At 38.0% G+C, this 6,149-nt stretch overlaps 2 non-coding genes across 2 annotated transcripts; both read left to right on the top strand.

The window, feature by feature from the left end:
* The first annotated feature begins 4,228 nt into the window (after window positions 1–4,228).
* On the top strand, window positions 4,229–4,324 carry Trnar-ucu (transfer RNA arginine (anticodon UCU)). The gene is made up of 2 exons: window positions 4,229–4,266; window positions 4,289–4,324. It is a non-coding gene; the product is annotated as a tRNA-Arg (tRNA).
* Window positions 4,325–4,681: 357 nt separating this feature from the next.
* Window positions 4,682–4,777, top strand: Trnar-ucu (transfer RNA arginine (anticodon UCU)). Its single transcript has 2 exons — window positions 4,682–4,719; window positions 4,742–4,777. It is a non-coding gene; the product is annotated as a tRNA-Arg (tRNA).
* The last annotated feature ends 1,372 nt before the right edge of the window (window positions 4,778–6,149 follow it).

Below are 6,149 nucleotides of genomic sequence, written 5' to 3'. Positions count from 1 at the left end.
GTTTTACAAAGTGGCAGCATGGTCAGTGGACCAGTGTAACATTTAAAATTTTGCAAATTGAATTCGAGCCCTTTTTTGTTTAAGCAATGATATACGTATATGGTGTTAAAATGATGCACCAAATGGCTTCAAGTGGACCTTCATTTTGCAAAATTTCCCCCCTCAGACACCCCTACGTATGCGTAAACAACTGGCCGTTTTCGCTTTTGTTTCGGACACCCGTACACTTTAGGCCTATATTGTTTTAAATAATAACTTGAATGATTAGGCCTACGGTAATCAGTAATAGTGAATAATGGTCCATGAATGGCTTCGATTGGGCCTTCATTTTCACGTTCCGAACTTTATCTGACTAAGATTTTACACAATAATAGTGTCAAAATCGTCCACCAAATGGCTTCCATTAGGTCTTCATTTTGCAAAAGTTTCTCACTTCTGAGGGGAGCACATCCCCCTCAGACACCCCCTGCGTCGCGCAAGCAATTGAATTTATATAATAATATTGAAAACTTGTCCCCTAATGGGAAATGAGCCGTCATGGTCATTTCAAAAGTTTTCCGCTCTTTTCAAACTCAAATTTTACACAATAATAGTGTCAAAATGGTCCACCAAATGGCTTCAATTAGGTCTTCATTTTGCAAAGGTTTCTCACTTCTGAGGGGGGCACATCCCCCTCAGACACCCCCTGCGTCGCGCTATCAATTGGATTTATATAATAATATTGAAAACTTGTCCCCGAATGGGAAATGAGCCGTCATGGTCATTTCACAAGTTTTCCGCTCTTTTCAAACTCAAATTTTACACAATAATAGTGTCAAAATGGTCCACCAAATGGCTTCAATTAGGTCTTCATTTTGCAAAGGTTTCTCACTTCTGAGGGGGCACCTCCCCTCAGACACCCCTGCGTCGCGCTATCAATTGGATTTATATAATAATATTGAAAACTTGTCCCCGAATGGGAAATGAGCCGTCATGGTCATTTCACAAGTTTTCTGCTCTTTTCAAACTCAAATTTTACACAATAATAGTGTCAAAATGGTCCACCAAATGGCTTCAATTAGGTCTTCATTTTGCAAAAGTTTCTCACTTCTGAGGGGGGCACATCCCCCCTCAGACACCCCCTGCGTCGCGCTAGCAATTGGATTTATATAATAATATTGAAAACTTGTCCCCGAATGGGAAATGAGCCGTCATGGTCATTTCACAAGTTTTTCGCTCTTTTCAAACTCAAATTTTACACAATAATAGTGTCAAAATGGTCCACCAAATGGCTTCAATTAGGTCTTCATTTTGCAAAAGTTTCTCACTTCTGAGGGGAGCACATCCCCCCTCACACACCCTCTGCGTCGCGCAAGCAATTGAATTTATATACCGGTAATAATATTGAAAACTTGTTCCAGAATGGGAAATGAGCCGTCATGGTCATTTCACAATTAGTTTTCTGCTCTTTCAAACTCAAATCTTACACAATAATAGTGTGAAAATGGTCCGCAAAATGGCTTCAATTAGGTCTTCATTTTGCAAAAGTTTCTCACTTCTGAGGGGGGCACATCCCCCCTCAGACACCCCCCTGCGTCGCGCAAGCGCGACGCGATGACCGCTTCACGGCCATATCGTTCCTCACCCAATCTTATCCCTCTTTTGCGCCCCCCGTATTTTTGGGTCTCTGGATCCGCGGCTGATGGACATACACTATTTTTTGTTCCACTTGAACCCATACTATAGGCTATTCGCTGTCGATGTGACGTAATTAATCGGATTAACTACCATAGCAATTGATGAATACAATTTCGAATATATAGCCCTGCACTTCATCGTTCACGTGGCACCTATGCATTAAACCATAGTTGTCAAAGAAATGCTAATCACTCGCCATGTAAGATTAGTATTTATGAAATCTATGTTTGGTGACATACGCGGGTGATTAGTGCAATCTGCTTGATGGTAGTTATTGCGATTATTACGTCACTTCGACACCGAATTGTAGTATAGACGAATCCAACAAGCCAAGTGATGGTCAGAATTTATTCGGCCATTATACGCTGGTGAAGTTGTGTAATTAATCGGATTAATTACCATAGCAATAGGTGAAAACAATTTTGAACATATCGCGCTGCGCTACAAGCAGGTTACACTCATCACCTGTACTGTGTATGTCTGCAATCATAGATTGAATACAATACTGGTCTTTTCAAAGATCTTACAGGTGCAGCATGATATGGTTCAATGAAGAGGTACCGCCTGAACGTATCAGTGTATAACGCGGTATATTCAAAAATTGTTTTCACCTATTGCTATGGTAGTTAATCCGATTATTACGTAACTTCGCCAGTTCATAAGGGCAATGTCGGGGATAGGTCACAATCGATGTGGAGAGATGAGAGGTCCGACCAACAGCCATAGCGATTCAACTAATTCCAGCGGACGGTCTGTGGCTAGTAAGGAATCGTATTTGACCACATGCGCAGATCTGTCTCGTCAGGAAGATATTTAATATCCCGAATTTATAATAGGCCTATGCCTACCAGTTCCATCGTATAACCGATCTGCTAGAGAATATTTGTTACCATGTTTAATAAATTCGTATTTATCGTATAATAAAATGTAGCCAAATGTATATTATGTGTCACACGGTTTTCTGCTGAACCACTAGCAGGCTATGTTACCACATCTATGACAATGACAAAGGTGAATTTTGATGATTTTTACGATCGTCCGGATGAGCAAATCACTGAATGGGTCTTTAGTTCCCTCTTCTCCTTATCCTGCCAATATTATATGAATCAAAGAAAAATAAAGAAAAAATAAAAAAAAAATAAATACAAATAAAAGAAACAATAAAAGAAAAACAATAGAATAAATTAAACTAAATATGAAAAAAAAAATGATCACGAAAGGAGTCTTTAGAAAATGCAAGAAAATATAAATGAAAAGTTTGAACAATATTTTGTTTATAAAAGTTTGTGTGACCGTGATGAGGCTCGAACTCACCATCTTCCGATCTAATGAACCAAAGTCTTATGCCTTGCCAAGTGAGCTATGCTCGTGAGATGCGAAATAAAGATAAAATAATGCATTGTATACCTGCTTGTGTCGGTAAATGATTTGCTCAAATTCCATAATGATATAATATTGTGGAGGGCGCTAGCGTGAAATATGCTATCATCACAGTCGCTTCTATTCCTTATAGACGGGTTTCTACGGTATCACACGAAATGAGACCTATAGGCCTATATATTTTAGCGAGTACCCGGGAGCGAGTACCAAGACACAAACTTTAAAATTCCCATCGCAATGTTATCCGAAGAACCACTGAATCAAATACTAGGCATGTTTGTACTCATTTGAATGCATTTGTCATTGGGATTACAAATATGATAAATGACTTGTAAAATTATGAATTTTTCATAAATTGTATACTATTTGCGGCTTGGAGAGGGTTACAAAGACTCAGGGGAGCCAGGGGTTGGAAAGCACGGAATGCTGCAGGCATTACTCTGAGCAAACACGGGAACACCACATATCACTTTGGTTTCATGCCGAAATGGACACGCGCTTTAGAAGTAAAACGACCGACTTATTAATGAATAAATATGTCATTAAAAAGCTTTTAATCGCTCTAATATTTGACCATATTATCTGATTGAGATGTGAAGAGTATTTAATTATGGTATATGGGAAGGTTCTTGCTTTTTGAAATGTCGTTTTCCGACGCCACCAGTCATGCTAGTAATAATAATTATTATTGTCCAAATTTTATTTTGTAAAAACATGTTTAAAAATAAATACTGATTTATAACAGATAAAAACAAAATCCAGTGATTTAAGATTCTAATCGGTTTGTCTTCCGAATTCATTTTCTTTTAATATCCGATAATCTCCATTTAATTTCTCTATGATTTAGCGGGAGGATAATTAAAGATGCAATACGCAGTTAATAAGAATACAAGAAAATCAGTTAATTGGGGAACTTGACTTTCGAAATGACGGCCGGGAGGTAAGTGCGAACAGCGATTCAAAACTAGTGGTCCTTCAACCGAATCAAATAAAATTTTCGCATGTGATGCACAATAAAATAGGCTATGCGCTACATTTTTAATTTTTTGAATCTGATGTCTAGTTCTCGACTTACTTTTAATTTTATTCACTCGGGTTTTTTTTTTATGGGACACCCTGTATAATTTCGAAATGGTGTTTATTATCTTGTGACACTGTATGTAATTTCATCGTCTCCGTGGCGCAATGGATTAGCGAGTTGGACTTCTACTACCTCTCAATGGCGGATGGCATTCAAAGGTTCCGGGTTCGAATCCCGGCGGAGATGATAATTTTTTATATATTTTGTAGTCATTGGACCCTTACTTAGCACATCAAAAGCTACAACTGAGCTAAATTTGGTACTCTTCCGAAAAATGTACAATACTTTCACGCTTCTACAGCACTACTCGGGGTTTCGAAATCAATAAACAGGTATATTCCAAAATCAGAATAAGTGAGCCCTCATTATATAATGATAATTATGCCAAAATATGTTGCATTATAACATACGCATACTTTACTTTTAATATCACTAATTATATACATTTTTATGACCATTTATTGAATACTTTATTTGTGATAAAAACAACTGTACAATTTCGAATTGTGTTTATTATCTTGTGAAGCTGCATTTAAATTCATCGTCTCCGTGGCGCAATGGATTAGCGCGTTGGACTTCTACTACCTCGCAATGGATGATGGCATTCAAAGGTTCCGGGTTCGAATCCCGGCGGAGATGATATTTTTATATAAATTTTGTTGTCGCATTCAAAGATTCAGATACAGGCATAGCAATACATGATTACTAAAATGAGGCAAAATTGAAAAGAAATGGGGTTTTAAATTGAACTTTGGAATTTTAAAAGTATAAATCACGTTAGGTCTAAGGCTGCAGTGCTAACACTTTTCTTTGATGACTTTGGCCACAATTTTTCATTCTTTCAAATATCTTAAAAATTTAAGAATCTAAGCTAATTGAACAGACAGTCATGCATTTCTCGGTTATCAGTTACACCCTATTATATTATACAGATGATAATAATTAAAGGTAAGTTTAATAAACTAAAACTTATAAAACATGCATGACAGATTTTTCAATTACCACGAAGGTATGGCACGCCACACCGGACAAAAAACGGCGAGACTTAAAAATGACGTCCAGTTTAAAAATGACGCCGAGAATGAAAAAATGACGTCGAGAATGAAATGATAACGTCGATTTTTAAAATGCGACGTTGAGTTCAAAACGATGACGTTGAGATTGTAAAACTAACGCCGAGTTTGTAACGCCGAGTTTCTTCGCGTCCAGATTTTTTTCGCGTCCAGATTTTTTCGCGTCGAGAAGCGCCCTCTATAGTTTCTGATTGGCCATGTTGACATGGTCCAAATAGCTAGTCATTTTCAATATCTGCAATGGCGGAAATAAAAGAATATAGTGAGTGTGGCAAATCTTATGAGTGAGATTCAGAGGACAGACATTGATTCCGAGGAAAGACTAGGAAGAATATGGTAGAAGAGCATTTGTGTAATTAAGTTACGACCTTTCTAGCTGTATACTTGCCATAGTCAGTTCAATGGAATGACTCTTATGTCGTGTGAAATTTAAATAACCAGCATAACATGATATACAAGGTGTACCAGAAATACCCTGGTGAATGAATTTGGACATAAGTCAAGAAAGCCAATGACCCCATATTTTGTGCATTTTGATCTCACCATATGCCAATATGTATGCTCTCACCCAATGACCCCATATTTTTTTATATTTTGCTCTCACCAAATGCCCCTTACTGTGAAAGTGTCAGCCCTACACCTATATCCATTTCATATTGAAGTGCCTCCCCCCCCCCCGCTTTTTCATACTGCTCACCCCTTCCTTATAAAGATTGTGTATCTCATTAAATTTAGTCCTCTTATAATCCAACGGTGTTATGTTAATCCTGCTTTAACCAGTCGCGGTGGAAGCATTAACATCTAGGGGGGCGCTAGTAGGGGACGAGCATTCCGGTTTCGCTGATGTGACTTTTTGTGCGCACGAAAATATTTCAATTTTGGACTATTTTAGCCCTAGATGAACGTGCGTTTTGCTATTTGATGGGTCATCGCGCACG

Source organism: Amphiura filiformis, chromosome 7 (genome assembly GCF_039555335.1).
Source record: "Amphiura filiformis chromosome 7, Afil_fr2py, whole genome shotgun sequence".
Taxonomy (NCBI): domain Eukaryota; kingdom Metazoa; phylum Echinodermata; class Ophiuroidea; order Amphilepidida; family Amphiuridae; genus Amphiura; species Amphiura filiformis.
Note: the sequence above shows the minus strand (reverse complement) of the source record. Positions and strands in the feature narration are given on the sequence as shown.